The sequence below is a fragment of the Benincasa hispida genome, chromosome 6 (genome assembly GCF_027475165.1).
Source record: "Benincasa hispida cultivar pf3 chromosome 6, pf3_genome.v1.1, whole genome shotgun sequence".
Lineage (NCBI taxonomy): Eukaryota > Viridiplantae > Streptophyta > Magnoliopsida > Cucurbitales > Cucurbitaceae > Benincasa > Benincasa hispida.
The window spans coordinates 12,057,624-12,078,046 of NC_143483.1; positions in this window are offsets into that span (position 1 = coordinate 12,057,624).

Below are 20,423 nucleotides of genomic sequence, written 5' to 3' on the forward strand. Positions count from 1 at the left end.
TACTTCAAGAAAGACGAAAAACTATATTGAGAAATGGAGAAAACAAACATAAATTTAAAAACCAAAAATGATATCAAATAGGTCATAGATTTTAATTTGGCTACATGTTTTGGATTTCTCAATTTTTCCCTACTAAAAGTTATCACCTTTCTATACAAAGAATTGTTAAAAATGGTTGAGTTACGTTTTCACACTATTAAAAGTCATGTTTTGTTGTGATTAAGGAGCACAACGGAAACACGGATATCAATAAAATATATAAATATTAAAATAAATAAAACAACAAAAGATTAATTTCTTCACTTTTTCCAATCTTTTTGGATTGGTCACCTATATATGTGTCTTCCAAAACCCACCAAATGTCACTATTTATAGGCAACTTGGCAAGTAAGAGGTGGGTCACATGGACACTAATAGTGTGTAATCTTAAGGCACATGGACAACACATGGGATAATGGTTAAGTGACACATGACCAATGAACACAAATAGTGGACATCTACATTACACCTAATTTAACATATTTATAATACTCCCCTTAGATGTCTATTATATATGAAATATGCCTTTGTTAAAACCTTAATAGGAAAAAATCTCATTGGGAAAAAAATCACAGTGAAGAAAAAAGAGTACATATTTCATATAATCTGATACTTTTAGAAAGAATACAGTATATTTACTCCTCCTCATGGAAATGTCACTTGAGATCTCTGAGTCGCCGAATTCCAATGTTGTGTACAGATTTTCAAAGATTGTGGTTGGTAATGATTTTGTAAATAAGTCTGCCAGGTTATCTTTCGAACAAATTTGTTGTACAGTAATGTCACCGTTTTCTTCAAGATCATGAGTATAGAAAAGTTTTGGTGAAATATGATTTCCTTTAATGTATCCTCCTTTGATTTGGGATATGTATGTTGTGTTGTCTTCGTATAATATCGTTGGAAGATTTTTACTAGAAGACAAACTATATGTTCTATAAATGTGCTGAGTCATTGATCTTAGTCATATATCTTGACTAGCCTCGTGAATTGCAAGAATTTCATTATGATTTGAGAAAGTGGTTGTTATGGTTTATTTCACCAATCCCCATGATATAGCAGTTTCTCCACATATGAATAGATAACCTGTTTGAATCTAGCTTTGTGTGAATCAAATAAATATCCAGAATATGCATAGCCAACTAGGTCAAAATTTGGTTTATTTGAATAAAACAAACCCATGTCGATCCTTCTTCGGAGATAAAGGAGTATATGCTTAATTTCGTTTCAATGTCTTTTTGTTGAACAAGAATTATATCTTGCTAATAAATTTACTGAAAATGTAATATATAATCTTGTATTATTAGCAAGATACATAAGTGCACCAATTACAATAAGATATGGTACTTTAGGTCTAAAAAGTTCTTCATTATCATCTTGAGGTTGAAATATATCTTTCTTCACATCTAGTGAACGAATTTCCATTGGAATGTTCAATGTATGAGTTTTGTCTATATAAAATCTTTTCAAAATTTTTCTTGTATAAGTTGATTGATGAACAAATATCCTATCTGTTAAATGCTCAATTTCCAAGCCAAGAAATTTTTTTATTTTTTCAAGATCTTTCATCTCAAATTCTTTCTTAAGATATTTTATTACCTTTAAAATCTCTTCAGGAGTTCCAATTATATTTAAATCATCAACATATATAGTTATAATAACAAATCTTGATGTGATTTCTTTATAAAAACATAGATATATTGGATTATTTTGATATCCTTCTTTCAACAACTATCCACTCAGGCGATTGTGTCACATTCGTCTTGATTGTTTCAGTCCATATAATGACCTTTGTAACTTTATTGAATACAATTCCTAAGAATTTGATTTATATGTTTTAGATACCTTAAATCCTTCTGAGATTGTCATATAATTATCATTATCAAGAGATTCATATAAATATGCTGTGACTACATCCATAAGATGCATATCCAAATTTTCATACATAGTCAGACCAATTAAATATTTTAATGTAATTGCATCCACCACAAAAGAATATGTCTCCTCATAATCAATATCAGGTCTTTATGAAAAACTTTGTGCAACTAGTCTTGCTTTATATCTTGTGACCTCATTACTTTCATTTCTTTTCCTCACAATACCCATCTATATCCCATAGGTTTGACACCTTCTCGTGCTCAATGCACAAATGGTTGAAGGATCGCCTATTAAGGAACATGTCCTTAAATTGATGAACCATTTCAATATCGCTAAAATGAATAAAAGTCTCATAAATGAACCTAATCAAGTGAATTTTATCATACAACCGCTGACGGACAACTTTCCGCAATTCCGTAACAATTATGTTATGAACAAAATTAACTACAACCTCATCACTCTCCTTAATGAGCTACAGATTTTTGAGTTTTTAATGAAAGGCAAAAGAAATAATAGGGAGACAAATATTACTTTCTCCAACAAGGAAAAGGTTCATCAGAGGTTTGATCTCTAGAACTAAATTTATGTCTCCCTTTTCATCCAGTGTGAAGAAATGGAAAAAGAAGAGTGGAAAGAGGAATACAGCCACCATTACTGCTGCTGCACAAAAGGACAAGAAGGTCAAAGTTGAAAAAGAATCTATTATCATTGCAACCAAAATGGGCATTGGTAAAGGAATTGTCCAAAATATTTGGCTGGGAAAAAGAAGGAAAAGGAAGATAAATATGATTTACTGGTTCTGGAAATGTGTTTGGTGGAAAATGATAATCATACTTGGATACTTGATTAGGGAGGCATTAATAACTTTTGTACTTCTTTGCAGGAAACTAGTTCCTAGAAACAATTGGTGGCGAGAGAGATGGCTCTACAGCTTGAAACAGGAGAGATTGTCTCAACGGTTGCAGTTGGGAGTTTGAAGTTGTTTTTTGAATCAAAGTTTCTATTGTTAGACAATGTTTACTATGTTCCTAATTTTAAAAAGAACTTAATTTCAATTTCATGTTTGTTAGAACATTGTTTTAATGTATCTTTTATTCGGATAAAGCATTTGTATTGGAAAATGGTATTGCTATTTGTTCTGCAACAAACGAAAGCAACCTATATGTACTAAGGTCGTTAGTATCTAAAATGTTCCACAATATTGAAATGTTCAACACTACAACCACCAAAATTTAGAAAAGAAAAATTTCTCCTAAAGATAATGCTCATCTTTGGCATCTAAGACTAGGTCACATTAATCTCAACAGGATTGAGAGGTTGGTCAAGAATGGACTTCTAAAAAAGTTATAAGAAAAATCTTTATCTATATGTGAATCTTGTCTATAAGGAAAAATGACAAACAACCTTTTACTAGAAAATGTTATATAGCCAAAGAACCCTTGGAGCTTATACATTCAAACCTTTATGGTCTGATGAGTGTAAAATCCAGAAGGGGGTTTGAATATTTTGTCACTTTTACAGACGATTATTTAATATATGGGCATGTTTACCTAATGCAACATAAGTCTGACACACTTAAAAAGTTCAAGGAGTATAAGGATAAAGTTGAAAATTTGTTAGGTAAATAAATTAAAACACTTCGATTAAATTGAGGTGGAGAGTACATGGATATTGAATTCCAAAACTATATGATAGAACATGGAATCACATCTCAACTCTTAGCACCTGGTACTCCTCAACAAAACGATGTATCAGAAAGGAGAAATAGAACTCTGTTGGACATGGTTCGCTTTATAATGAGCTATGCTTCTCTACCTATCTCGTTTTAGGATTATGCAGTGGAGACTGCAACTTACTTTTTAAATCAGGTTCCATCAAAATTGTTACTGGAATACTTTTTGAATTATGAAGATGTCGTAAAAGTAGTTTACGACATCTCAAGATTTGGGGATGTCCAACGCATGTGCTTGTGGCAAATCCAAAGAAATTGGAACCACGTTCAAGATTATGCCTATTTATAGGTTATTCTAAAGAAACAAGAGGTGGTGGTTCTTCGATTCAAAAGAAAACAAAGTATTTGTATCGAAAAATGCTACTTTCTTAGAAGAAAACCACATTGGAGAACATAAGCCAAGGAGCCAAATCGTATTAAATGAAATTTCCAGAGAAACTAATGAAACTTCAACAAGAGTTGTTGAAAAGGCGAGCACTTCAACAAAAGTTGTTGGTGTTGCTTCGTTAGGGTTGATGCCTTAAATCTCGTAGGGTTCTATAGTTTGTAAATATTATTGAATAAACTCATTATGTATTTAATAAAATATATGGTATTTTATTCATTGTCTATAAAATATATAATATTTTAGTTGCATTAACCACAAACTAATAAACTAACATCCAATGTTATCTTTATAACCTAAACATGTATGTAGAGACATGCGGGTGGATCATGTTTAAGTGATAACATAAATGGTCTATAATAGATGGATAAAGTTGGGTACCTTAACCTGGTGACACTACGAGTATGGCTCGTTTTGTAGGTGTTACAATTGTTGTAAAGTGCTACAAATGATATGATCCTGATCATTCATGTATAAACATGCGAGCGGGGATATTCTATATAAAGGAGTTTGTATAAGTCTGGACCACGAAATGTTTAGTCTCATTATATAACGCCATTCATAATAGAGACTTACATTTCACTAGGATGACCATAGGTAACATGACCTGAATCTTGAGTGAGTTGTGAACTCTTGCCTATGACGACGGTCCTTTGATTTGTATGGGTGAGAGTGGCTAGATTGCCGACTCAACAAGCCTACCATTTTGGGGATTCGTCTGATTGGGGAGTTGGGAACACAACTATACAAGATGGAATTCACTCCTTCCCTGAGGTAGACGTAAGTAAATAAATTGTTCCCTTAAAGGCTAATTCCAGGTCTTGAACAATGTGGCGCCACACCCTCTCCTGGCCCGAGAAGGGTTTAGTCATATTTGGACTATGATCTATTGTTCATTAGAGGATTAGTGGTACTTAAGAAGTTAGATGTAACTACAGGGGAAAAATGGTAATTTGGCCCAGATGTATTTATGAGCAATTTGTGAAGGGTCATCGTACTATTGATTGGTTATATCCAATGGACACAAAAATACATTATAGGGCAAATAGTGCAGTTGTTGGTCTTTAGTGGAATGCCCGATAGTTAACGGATGGTGAATAATTAATTAAACTTGGTGAATAATTCAATTAAAGAGTTTAATTAATTATTCATGTACCATTAGAGCTTCAAGGTACAGCTCGATACAGCTCCATGAGGTTCCCTTGGTAGCTCAATAGGATTAATTGAGAATCCGTTTTTGGATTAATTTGAATTATTCAAATTAATAGAAGGATTTAATTATATATGATATAATTAAGTTGTTTCAATTATATGTTATATAATTGTTATAATTATTTGATACATTATAGCTTAATGAGAGGAAATAAATATTTGAATGAGATTTAAATATAGATTCTATGTATTGGATTCATAGTTGTTAAATTTAATATAGTTTATATTGTATGATTTATAAACTATATTAAATGCCACATAAAAGAGAAAAGAAACTATAGTTTATATTGTATATGATACAATAATAAAACTATAGGTTATATGGATTTACAAGAGAAAACTGGGTGTAAATGGAAAGGTGCAAACCTTTAAGGCTAGACTAGTAGAAAACGGTCATATCCAGGTTGAGGGAGTGGATTATGAAGAAACTTTCTCACATGTTGCTATGATTAAGACTATAAGATATGGCAAATGGATGTCAAGACTATCTTTTTGAATGGTAATCTTGACGAAACCATCTACATGATCCAACCAGAGGGATTCATTGAACAAGATCAAGAGCAAAAGGTTTGCAAGCTTAATCGGTCCATTTATGGATTGAAACAAGCATCTCGATATTGGAATATAAGGTTTGATGCTGCAGTGAATTCTTATGGCTTTGATCAAAATGTTGATGAGTTTTGTGTTTACGAGAAGATCATTAACAGTTTAGTATCTTTTTTTGTCTTGTATGTGGATAATATCCTACTCATTGGGAATGATGTAGGTTACCTAACTACAATTAAAGAATGGGTAGATGCTCAATTCCAAATGAAAGATTTGAGTGAAACACAATTTGTTATAAGGATCCAAATTATAAGGGATTGAAAGAACAAATCACTAGCCTTATCTCAGGTATCTTATATTGATAAAGTGCTTGTCAGATATTCGATGCAAAATTCTAAGAAGGGTTTGTTACATTTTAGGAAAAAAATTATCTTGTCTAAGGAATTTTGTCCTAAGACACCATAAGAGGTTGAGGAGATGAGATAAATTTCCTATGCATCTGCAGTGGGTAGCCTTATATATGTCATGTTGTATACTAGACTCAACATCTATCATGTAGTGGGAGTAGTCAATAGATATCATACCAATCAGGATTTAATCATTGGACAACAGTTAACGTTATTCTCAAGTATCTTAGGTGAACGAGAAACTATATATTTGTGTATGGTGCTAAGGATTTAATCCTTACAGGATACACTAACTCTGATTTTCAGATCAATAAGGATTCAAGGAAATCCACATCAGGATTAGTGTTCACTATGAATGGAGAAGCTATAGTATGGTGCAACATTAAGCAAGGTTGTATTGTAGATTCCACCATAGATGTTGAGTATGTAGTTTCCTGTGAAGCTGCTAAAGAAGTCGTTTGGCTTAAAAAATTTCTCACAAATTTAGAAGTTGTTCTATGTATGTTCTTGCCTATTACACTTTAGTGTGATAATAGTGGTGCTATGGCAAACTCCAAGGAGCCTCGCAGCCACAAACGTGGAAAGCATATAAACTGCAAGTATCATCTTATTGGAGAGATTGTGCAACAGGGAGATGTGATAGTCATAAAGGTTGCCACGGAGCACAATATTGTTGATCCATTTACAAAGGCTTTCACGACTAAAGTTTTTAGGATCTTCTGGAGGATCTGGGTCTACGAGATATGAGTCATCTAAGCTAGGGCAAGTGGGAGATTTTATTGGGTATGTTATATACCCTAGTTTATTGTATTGTATATTGATACTTTACTTTACATTGTATGTTGATACTTTACTTTCCCACTTGTCTTTTATTGTATTTTGATACATTCCACTAGCTTTGGACAAGTGGGAGATTATTGAGATTGATGTCCTAAATCTAGTATATCTCGTGGTTCGTTGTTTTGTTAACACAAATTATTTATCTAATAAAATTAAAGGTATTTTATTTGACATTTAGACAGCATTAATTCAATCCAATAAACTAAGATCTAAGGTTATATGATGTCACTTGAACAGTATGTGGTTGACATACAAGTGGTTCATGTTTAAGTAATTGTTGGATGGACACCATCATACAACGGAAGAAATCAGGATCCATAAGCATTCTAATTCATTAATTTTGGTTGAAAAGAAACATGCTAAAAACAGAGTATAATGGGTTTTATGAATATACCTTGGCCAAACCAACGAAATCTCCATTTCCAACTGTAAAATCCTCTGAATCCTTGTGTAGACCACCACAAGATCTTCCCTACTATCCTCTTAGTGCTCTAGATTGAGTTGTGGGACTCAAAATAAGTTGGAATCAAAGGGAATATGGAGAAAACTCACTCAACCAACCCATTGAAGAACACCTTCTTCAACGAATTTTTCAGCAAAAATTCAATCGGTTCTCCTCTCTTTCTTCACTCTAATCTCTTCAATATATTGCAGACTATCATGCAAAGAGATGTATTACATGGGATGCAACTCATGCTTGGAGTAAACCAAAGGAGAAAGTGGGTTCCTTGTAAGCTACTTGAAGATGAACTTTGAAAAATCCATTTTCAAGTTTTGTGTATTTTCAATTTCCAAAATCCATTTTGATTTTAAAATCATATTTTATTTCTAAAATAAAAATTGATTAATTTTACAAATTAATTTTATGATAAAATTAATAAATAATTATTTAAACAATTTAAATAATTCTAATTAATTTAATATCTAATATTAAATTAATTTTTACACAAATTCATCTTCATATATTTAAATCATATTTAAATATATTTTCTCCAATTTTTGTTTGATTCTAATTTGAACGTTTCAAATTAAAATATCACACTACTCTAGAGCTAATCTATTTCCGAGCTAGTAGGGGACCTCATGGACCTACAAATCATGGTCTCCAACGATTCAAGAATAATCGGCTAAACTCATTAGACCGATCTAACCCCCATTCGTTAACTAATGGATCACTCTACTAAAGCTCATAGTTGAACTCCCCTCACTGTAGATATATTATGTCCACTCGATATAACCATGATTAGTAAGTTAAACCTTCACAGGTTGTTCGCAATAACGGTTGGGTCAAATCTCTGTTTTACTCCCGAAATTTTCTCTTGTTCCTTAAGTACCCACTAATCCCCAAATGAATAATTATTTTGTGATCCAATCACAAAACTGAGTCCCTTTCATACCAAATGAGAGGGCGGGATCCCTTGTTCAAGCCTCAGAATCAGCACTTAAGGGAACAACCTCTCTACTATCCCTAAAGCGGGTAGGAGTGAATTTCCTCTTGTACCCTATGTCCACAGCTATCTATCCAGTCTTACCCCTGAAATGGCAATCATATTGAGCCCGCGCTGTTGAGCCAATCCTCACCTATGCAAATCTAAGGGCAATAGTAGATAAACAAGAGTTCATGGTTAGCTTAGGATTAAGGTCAAGTTACATAGGTTACGCTTTGAAATAATCAGTCTTAAATAGTAAACAGTGTTATAAAGTAAGAGTGACTCATTTCGTGGTCCGATCTTGTACAAACACTTTTGCACAAGGACACCCCCACTCCTCATGTCCAACATGAACGAATTAGGATCACTTCGTTTGTAGCACTTTACAACTCCTTGTAACAACTACAGAGCAGGCCGTATCCAATAGTGTTACCAGAATAAGGTACCCAATCTTATCCATGTACTATAGATCATGTTGACTATTTGCTCGAACCTGATCCACCTTTATGTCTCCACATAAAGTTCAAGTACTCATCCAATAGTCAAGGGACTTTTAGTTTTATTGGATTTCTATTCAAGTAATAGATCTATTCAATAACACCTTTATTGAATTTTCAAAATAAGCTCCATTGTTTACATACCACGAGTTTTAGGACATAAAACCCAACAGTAATAACCTAAAAGGTCTGCAGTAAATGGATGAAGGTTGGGTGCCTTATCTTGGTAACACGGCGGACACAATCCATTTTGTAATTGTTACATGAGACGTAAAGTGTTACAAACAATATGAACCAAATTGTTCATGTAAAGACATGTGAGTGGGGGTATCCTGTATAAAGAAGTTTATACATAAACCGAACCATGAAATAATTAGTTTCTCTTTATAATACCATTACTTAAAGAAACTAATATTTCACTAGGATGACCATAGGAGACTTGACCTTAATCTTGAGTGAGTTGTGAACTCCTGTTTATGATGGCAATCCTTTAATCTGTATGGATGAGAGTGGCATGATAATTGACTCAATAAGCCTATCATTTTAAGGATTTTTCTGATTAAGGATCTGGGAACACAACTACACAAGATGAAATTCACTCATTCCCATTCTTTAGGAAAGTAAATAAATTTCTCCCTTAATAGCTGGTTCTAGGTCTTGAACAATGAGGCCTCAATCTCTCACTGGCATGAGAGGTGTTCGTTTATAGTTTGACTATCAATTGTTTGTTCACTAGAGGAATCAATGGTACTTAACGAGTTAGATGCAACTAGAGGGGTAAAATGGTATTTTGACCCAGTTATAGTTATAAGCATTTATGAAGGGTCATCGCTTGTAAAATTTTTATGTTGATTTGATCAATGTAAGGGTCTATTATCTGAACATTTTATTTTTGCAATCAAATATGTATTTTTTGGGTCGTCCGAAGCCCGGATTTTCAAAGAAAAACAAAGGATTTGCTTCTGTCTCGCGACACCTGGTATCTTGGCATGCGATGATGGCTTTCGGCGAGATGGCATGCGATGATGGCTTTCGACGAGATGGCATGCGATGATGACTTGCGGTTGGACGCATTCCATGCGATGGGGTGATGGCCTTGCAAAGTAGAGGAGCTTGAAGATAAGCGCATCAATGTATACCATGCGTCGACACTTACAAGGTTGAATGCAAACCCATGCGGCAAGTAGCATACCTATACAGCGAGTTTATGTCCATGAGGTGAAGAGACTTAGGCGTGGTGGATACAACGCCAACGATCGCATGTGGAGGGACGATGCCCATGCGATGAACTTCATTGTCCAACGCATGCGGTACTCGAAACCCATGCGTTAAGCACTTTGTCTATCATGTGTGGAGTTCAATAGAAACCTCCTGTTCATCTCGGTTTGTGCGTTATGGAAGGTACCTGGGAGATAGCTAATCGCAAAAGTTTCTTTCAATGCAAGGATGACAACTTTTCTTTGTAATTTTAATTTTGTTAAAATTAGGGTGTCAATATTTGGTCTATCATAGCTTTTATATAGTTTTATATGCATGCGATGTATTATTTAACTATATGTTTTATATGTTACATAATGTATGCCATATAGTTTTAAAATCTCATCTTAGGATAAACATGGTCATGCATCATATAAAAGTTATATGGTTACATGATTAATATAAGCATGCTCATGCATTATAATATAATTGTTATATTATTTGAATGCATGTTTTTAAGTAACATATTCATGCATCATAAATGTTATAAAATATGATGTAGAGAAATGAATATGTATGTTTATTTTTCATGCATGATAATTATAAGCGTTATAATTAAATGAAAAATGAACTTTGCATTGAGCATGACACAACTTAGATTATTATAAACATTATATTTAATCAAGGTCATCATAATACAAACTGAAATGGAAAAAAAAAAAAAAAAAAAAAAGAGAGAGAGAGAGATTTTGACAAATTCATTGTTTTATAAAAGGCTACAAGTTCGGTGAATTAGAATTAAAATCTAAAATCAAGAGTTGCATGCAAACATAGGTCAAAATTAATTTTAAATGGTTTAAAATTAATTCACCTAAGCTTATGATAAATGCGTTTCTAATGAGATTAGAAAGAGATTAATCTTTTAATTCGTTTTAATAGGATTAAAATGAACTCCAATTAAAAGATTAAATTTATAAAATGATTGCACATAAGGGATCTTTTTCTAAGGAACGTTCTGTCTAGGTTGAGGTTTTTAAGCAGACAGAAATGAAACACCTTTACCTGGGAACTAACCTGGAAGGTGAATTGGGCAAATATTTTATAAGCATACAATAAGTGTTAAAGAGTTTAATGAATGAGATCACATATTGTTAAAATATTCAATATAAGCATTATATTGAGCAAATTAATAAGGTCTTAGACAAAAATTGATTAGTTAATAAACCCATCTTCTGGAAAACACTTAGTGGGAGAAAAAAAGATGTATATGATATGTTGTTTCTTCACCCACGTTCTCCCTAAAAGTTCACAAGGTGAGATTCATACTAGGCCTCGTGGTGCCCTGGGTCACCCTCCTTTAGGAAGGTATTTGCATGGATCAATATCAAAGTGAATGGAGAAACTGGTTATAGTAAGTGGGAGAAGGACGTGTGTCAACACATCCTGTAGTACTCTTCATTGGTTTGTAGTTTTGTTAACACAAATTATTTATCTAATAAAATCAAAGGTATTTTATTTGACATCTAGACAGCATTAATTCAATCCAATAAACTAAAATCCAAGGTTATATGATGTCACTTGAACAGTATGTGGTTGACAGACAAGTGGTTCATGTTCAAGTAATAACCTAAAAGGTTTGCAGTAAATGGATGAAGGTTGGGATTATCCTGTATAAAGGAGTTTATACATAGATAGAACCACGAAATAATTAGTTTCTCTTTATAACACCGTTACTTGAAGAAACTAATATTTCATTAAAATGACCATAGGAGACTTGACCTTAATTCTGAGTGAGCTGTGAACTCCTGCTTATGATGGTAGTCCTTTGATCTGTATGGATGGCCATGATAGCTGACTTAATAAGCTTACCATTTTAAGGATTTGTCTTATTAAAGAGTTGAGAACACAGTTACACAAGATGGAGTTTCCTCCTTTCCATTCCTTAGGAAAGTAGATAAATTGCTCCCCTAATAGCTGGTTCCGGGTCTTGAACAATGAGGTCTCAATCTTTCATTGGCCCAAGAGGTGTTTGTTTATAGTTGGACTATAAACTGTTTGTTCACTAGAGAAATAAGTGGTACTTAAGGAGTTAGATGTAACTGTAGAGGTAAAAATGTATTTTGACCCAATTAATCTTATATCATTAGAGCTTCTAATTTGTAAGTCCATAAGGTCCTCTTGTTAGCTCTCTAAATGATAGTAATCAGGAACAATTTAAATTGTTCAAATCAGATGAGAGAATCTTATATTATTGAGATTAATATATGATGGTTAATTATAGATATGATCTATAATCCAAATTATGTAAGAGAGATATATTTGAATAAGATTCAAATATTAGATTCATATGAATTGGACTCATAAATAGATGTATACATATAAATATATGATATTTATATGTTAATTAACTCCACATTAAATATGATTTAATATAGTTATTTAATTTATTAATTAATAGTTAATTAATTAATTAAGAAATAATAGAGATTGGAGGTCAGTATAAATATATGATATTTATGTTGATTAATTAAATGTATATCAATAGGATTTATTATATGGTCATTTCATTAATGTGCCAATTAATTAAATAAAGATTATTTAATTAATTAGCACTAAGGTATAAAGGAAAATACTTGGAGAAGAGGTTAAACATTTTCCATATAAATATATTCTTATAGCCTAATTAGGCCAAGGGTTTTTTTATTACAAAAAACCCACTTCCAAGCCTCCACTTTCTCTCTAACTTCTCTTTAAAAAACGGTAGAAGAGGAAAGCTAGAAGAATCTTCAAAGGTGAGTTATGATTTCTTCTCTTCTTCCTCTTTTCTAGCATACTTATAGTTTTGTTTGGATGTTTATTCTTATGTTTTATTTTACTATTTTTGTTTCCATAAAAATCGAAAGGCATTCATACACTTCCGTGGGAATTTGATTCCTTCAATTGGTATCAAAGCCAATGTTTTCTTCCATTTTAATTTTTTGGTTTTTGAAACAAAAATAAGTTCAAAAAGTGGGTTATTTTTTCTGTATTTTGCTTGAAAATGTATGAGGTTTGCTTGATAGATAACTTCATTTATTGGCACAATTGTAAAATTTTGTGTTGATTTGATCCATGTAAGGGCCTATTGTTTGGGCATTTTATTTTTGCAATCGAGTCCGTATTTTTTGGGTCATTCAGGGTAAAAAAACAAAGCAGTCCGAGCCAATATTTTCAAAGAAAAATAGAGGATTTTCTTCTATCTCGCGACACCTGGTATCTTATGGCGTTTTTCCTTTGTGACATCATTTTGTGTGGTTCTTTTAAAATTTGAATTATTAGAATAATCCCCACGAAAATAATAATTATTTCTTCATCTGCCATGGTCACAACCTCAACCACAACCACAACCTCGATCACGATTATTATTAAACTTCACAGCATTCACTTCAAAGAATGGTGCCGTTTCGGTTGGTCGAGATTCATGATTTCATCAATAACTCGTTATTTTGTTTGGTCATAATAAGATATGAAATTAGTTCATAATATTGTTTAAAACCTTTCTCTCGATATTGTTGTTGTAGGAGCATATTCAAAACATGGCATGTAGAAAATGTCTTCTCTAACATATCAGCATCATTAATTTTCTCTCTACATAACAACAATTTCGAACTGATTTAAAATGATGGGAGTTATAATCAATTACTGATTTGAAATCTTGTAACCTCAAGTGCATCAACTCTTTCAAATTTTTCCACAAGATACAAGGATTTTTTATTGTAAGATACTTTATTTTCAATCCCTTATAGAGATGATGACGAAGGAAAATCATAGCTTTTGCTTTCTCCTGACTGGATGTCGTTGTTGAAGGAGAAATTTTGGACCAATCACAAAGTGCCACGTCATTTACCAAATTAATGATGAATTTACAAATCACCTAACTTAGGACTAATTAAAAAATTGACATGTGTCCTGAGTTAAAATTGAAGACATATATTGGCGAATCCTAAGAATACCATATATTTTTGTCATGAACGTTGGATTGGATCAAATAATTTGATCTAATTTGATATTATTTTTTGGGCTAAATTCCATGAGCCCAAAAATAGGCTTAGTTTGACCCAAATTGAAAAATAGAGCCCAAATCGAATCAGTTGTGTCCAAGGTCCAGGTCCATGGACCAAGCAAGCCCAAGCCCGCAAAGCCCACCTGTGAACTCCATTAATAGGGGAGTTCTCTTCATTTATAGGGGTCAACAATTTTACACTCCAGAAAACCTGGAGAGAATTCTCTACGATTAGAAGATTCCCTGATTCCTGAAGCTGTACACTTCTTGAAGACACAAGTCTCCTAAAGATTCAAAGTTTCTTCCAAGACTTCAACTTTGAGAACATAATGCGTTCCACTTCATAAGTCCAATGTACACAATCAACTAAGAGAGAATTAGAGGACCAAGTACTAGAGATCGAACCACATCACATTAAATCAACATCAACGTCAACATCAACACAAGTTCAACTCCACGAAACAAGTTTTTTCGAAAATCTCGTGTGAATGAATTGGCACATTCAATGGGACATCTCTACCTCTCATCTCTCTCAACATTCAAACAAATCAATGGCACTAAAGAAGACTGCATCCAAAGTAATTGTTGCAAGCGACTCCTACACGGGACCTATCAACCGCAATCGCTCAAAGGAGGTTATGCAGAAGCAAGAGCAAGGTTCCATTATTGTGCATAACATCCCGAAACAAATGACAGGGTCTCCTAAAGGCGGGATTGTCATGAAGGAAAATTCCTTATTTGATGACTCTACTTCTACCTCTAGCAAATCAAAAAGGGAAACACACTTAAATGTGATGGCTATCATGATGACAGATGTAACAGTCGATGCGGTCATTGCAGAAATGGAAAGAAAGATAAATTTTCTAATGAAAGTTTTAGAGGAGCGACATCATGAGATCGCTGCCTTAAGAGAGAAAATGCAGGCCCGTAAAACTTCTGAATCGAGTCAAATTCCTACTGTCAAGGCAAATGACAAAGGGAAGACCGTGTTGCAGAAAAACCAACTGCAGCAATCAACTTTTGTTGCCTCTTTGTCATTCCAATAGCTACAAGATATTATCATGACCTCAATAAGGTCTCAGTATGGAGGCCCATCTCAAACCTCTTTTATGTATTCCAAGTCGTACACCAAGAGAATTGACAGCTTCAGGATGCTTGCTGGGTACCAGCCCCCAAAGTTTCAATAGATCAACAAAAAAGGTAACCCGAAGCAACACATTGTTCACTTTGTTGAAACATGCAAGAATGCAGGAACCAAAGAAGATATGTTGGTCAAGCAGTTTGTCAGAACCCTGAAAGAAAATGCTATCGACTGTTCAGACTTTATATGCTTATCGTATAATTAACCAATTAAATTATTAATAAATATAATCATATTATATTTTTACCCTATAGTTTGGTATTACATATCTACTATAGTAATTTCTCCTTTACTTGATATAAATCATATTTATATCTAATTTCCTCCAAAATAATATATCTCATACATTTAACCAATTATATCATATATAATTAACAAGTTCAATTATATCATATATAATCGAACTTCCTCTTGTCAATTTGAACATTTCAAATTAACCCAAACACTGATTCTCGACTTTATCCAAGCTACCCAGGGGACCTAATGGACTTGTGACTCAAAGCTTCAACGGTCCGTGAATAGTTGATTAAACTCTTTGGCCATGAGATCCATCATCCGTTAACTGTCAGACATTCCACTAAAGACCAACAATTGAACTCTTCTTACCACAGATATATTTATATGTCCATCGGATATAACCAATCATGAGTACGATGACCCTTCACAGATGCTCGTAAGTACAGCAGGGTTAAATTACTGTTTTGCCCCTGTAGTTATATCTCACTCCTTAAGTACCATTGATTCCTCATGAACAATACAACATAGGCCAACTATGTGTGAACACCTTTCGGGGAAGGAGTGAATTCCATCTTGTGTAGCTGAGTTCCCAACTCCCAAATCAGACGAATCCCCAAAATGGTAGGTTTGAATCGGCGACCTGGCTACTCGCACCCATACAAATCAAAGGACCGCCCTCAATGGCAGGAGTTCCTAACTCATTTAGGATTGAGGTCATATTACCTATGGTCTCTTAGAGAAGTAAAGTCTCTGTCATGAACAGTGTTATATAACGAGACGTTAACACTTCGTGGTCAGATCTTATACAAACTCTCTGTATAGGAAGCCCCGTTCGCATGTCTCCAACACGAATGATCAGGAAAGACCATCTGTGACAAGTTACAACACTTATGACCATTCCACAAAGGGGGTCGCATCCATAGCATTACCAGGATAAGGTTTCCCTCCTATATCCATATACTACAGACCATTTTGGTTATCACTCAAGACATAATTCATTTGTATGTCACTACATACATGTTTGAGTTACATACATAACCAGGGATTTTATGTTTATTGGTTAGTGGTAAAGCAAATAAAACAAGCAACTGAAAAAAATACAAGATGTGAAGTAAAATATTATATATTATACAACACAAGCATTCGTACAAACTGTTTACAAACTATAGGACACGAGACTTTAAGGCATCAACCTCAACAGATAATTGGTAAATTGATTTGGAAATTAGAAATTTGGCTAAAGATTTAAAAAGTTGTGTAAAATTTTGATATAGTATTTAGTATATATAATCGAATTTGGAAAAAATTTTAAAATATATAAGATTTGGTATAAGATTTAGGAAGATTACATAATCTTTTGGAAAAATTACTATAATCTTAGTGTAATCTCTCCAAGATGTACCAGAGATATTATGAGAAACGCCCAAAAGGACAAAACAATTGATAAGTTAAAAAAAGCTAATTTTTTTAACTAAACCTCATTGGTCAATCTTGTCAGAGATGGACCGGGAAAAACTATTTGAACGATTTTTCAACAAAGGTGCTACTTTTGTAAGGTGAAAACTTAAATGTATTATTTTTTACAATTTCTCGTGGATAAGTGACACATGATCAATTGACACTAATAATAGACATCTACATTACACCTAATTTAACATATTTATAATATATTTTGAATTGTATTATTACATTTTTTGTTTTAATTTTGTACGTCATGTTAATTAGTCACTCGAATACTACTAAACATATAAGAAAAATTTACTTCTTCCTAGTGTCATGTTTTAAGTGGCGGCCAACATGTTCAAATATATTCATAAAATAATAATTTAGTGATGGCCAGTTTTCAAATATAGGAAAATGAACTACTTATTTATAAATATAAGGAAAGGCTAAATTATACAAAATACCCCTAAGCTTTGCACTTTGTGTCAAAAATACCTTTAAACTTTAAAAGGTTTAACAATACCCTTAAACTTCTAAAATGAGTTAAAAAAATATTCTTACAGTTAGTTTTGAACTGAAACCGTTAGTGTTTTGTACAAAAAAATTAGTTTCAAAAGTATTATTAAACTTTAAAAAAATTAAAAAAAGAAATATCCTTATTGTTATATGAACAAAAACCGTCAATACCTTCTTATTTCTCTATTTTCCATGTTTTTTTCTTTCATCCCTTCTTCAATACTCTCGTACTCCCATTTTTTGTTAACATTTATTTATAAAAAAAATAAATAAATAAAATTGCACACCTCAATTCAAGTATATGGACTATAATAAGAAGAAAGAGAATAAAGGAAGCACCAAGAGATTTTAGAACTTAAATGTTTTAACAAAGTTATACGTTAGTAATTTAGTATTTGTGTTAATAGCCAATTACATTTTTTTATTTGATTATTTATCATTTTGATATATTTTAAAGGGGAATTTTGACTTTGGATTTTGTGTGATTTTGTGAGATTTTATGATTTAACTTAAAATTTTAGTTTATGGAAAAATTGGTATAAGCTAAAAATTGGAAAAATTAAGAGAAAAATAAAAATATCTATATGAAAAAAAAAGAGGATATATGTATAATTTATTTTAAAATTTGATTTTTCGAACTTAAGAAGACTTCAAACAATTGATCACCATATTAATGGTATGAGTATTTTTAAACTTTTTTTTTTAATTTTAAAGTTATTTTTGCAACGAGGTATTAACCATTTGTGTTCATATATTAACGGTGAAGGTACGTTTGAACTTTTTTTAAGTTAAAGATATTTTTTAGCTTTTGAAAGTTTAGAGGTATTTTTTAAACAAAACTTTAACGGTTTCCATTCAAAACTAACGATAAGGCATTTTTTAACTTTTTTTTTTTTTAGTTTAAGGGTATCTTTGAAACTTTTGAAAGTTTATGAACATTTTTTACACAAAGTACAAAGTTTATGAGTATTTTTTTTATAAATTAGGATGTCGCTGTTTATAAATGAAGTGATAGAAAGTGATAGATATCTATTAGTACTGTCTATTTTACTAATAGACAGTAATTTTTTGCTATATTTAAAAATATTTCTGGTAGTTTTTCTTTAAAATGAATACCCTTTAATGATATATTAATCTTATGTTATCCAATTTTAACAAAATAGTCATAGAATGACTAATTAATTGAGAGTTTTTAATATCATAAAGATAGTTATGAATAAATAAAGAAAAAAACTTGTCAAAGTGAGCAAAATCAATTACTTTTTTAAGGTTGTTTATCCCATGTACGGACCTGATAAAAGAAAGAAAAATAAGGTAAAATGTCACAAAGAAACTATCCTCACTATCCTCTATGTTCAATGCAATCGATTCAAATGTGAATCCTTTTTTTTCTTCTTTTTGGTGAAACTATATGATTCATGTCTAAGTTTTTGGCCTCAAAGAGTATTACTCTAGAATATGCCAAGGAAATCCGTTTATAAATCTAAATTAATTAATGATATACATCCATAGTTTGCTACGAGCTATATTGTGTTAAGTCTTATTCAATAATTATATTTCTCTAAAACTTACACTACTATGATCTTTATAACGTCCCAAGCATAGGATTCAGATCAAGATTCGACACCTGATGGCACCAATCTAGGTTAACTTTGAAGTTCTTATAATCGAGTCATCGAAAATGAAGGTATATCTTATTAGTATATAGATAATAACTTCTCGAAATCTTTGTCAAACAAATCACTATTTAACATCGACCACAAGATATATGCAAATTTTAATTTCTACATTTTTAAGTACAAATATTAATTGAGTTAGAAAATTTTATAAAGAGAACAAGTTCGAATCATGTTTCTAGAATAATGATTTGGCTCCAAAGTCAAATGGAAAATATGAGAAGGAAAATGAAATGAATAGTAAATGTTATGTCATTGATTTGTGTTGAAAAAACAGCCATGTTTGGTCCTATTATTCATAAATGGTCTTCATAAGACCACATTGCATATGCTGTATATTTTGAAACATTGAGAGATTCAAATTCAAATCATATTTATAATTTAGTTGAGATATCCTTATAGTTTAAGATAACATTGAAAAGATATTTGACTTTACATTTCAATAATCCTTTTTTTTTCTTAAAAATAAAGTACAATTATTATGGATTAATTATACCATAATGTCTCATGAATGGTCGTATTTGTCATTGGTCAAGGAAAAATTTGAAACAACAGTTTTTTGCTAACAAGAACGTAGCTCAACTGTCATAGTGTTCATACTATCGACAAACAGTTTATGTTGTAAAATAGTAACATCTTGCATTGGTGGGTACTTACTGCATTACCATTAACACACCTTGACAATCAAGTCAATAGCAATTTTAGATAGTAGATAATAGATAACTTAAAGTATTTTTTGGTATACCCCAAACGTATTCTACTCTTGTTTATATAGAAATATTATTTCTTAACGGTCATTTGCCTAATTAATTTCTCAGGTTAATTAAATCGTCACTAACCGTTATGTAACAAAAGATTAAATTATTACAAATTAAATTCATGGACTATGTTGTTACTTCTTTAAAGTTAGATATCAAAAGTAGGGTTTATAAACCTAATATTTATATTAGTTTGCTTTAGAGTTGTTGTCTCTTGCATGATTCCAAAAAATTTATTTTAGTAAAGTATCTATATATTATTTGTTAATTTATTTTATTTAATAAATTAGGATATTTTTATTGTTCTATATCGCATGATTAGCCAATTTCGAGAATGATTTGTTTAGTAACTTAGGCTATCTGGGTTATTAAATTAACTTAGCTAGATTACCTCTCTTAATACGGATGCTTGATTAATATGGAATTTGATGTACCAGTTGAGAATGTAGG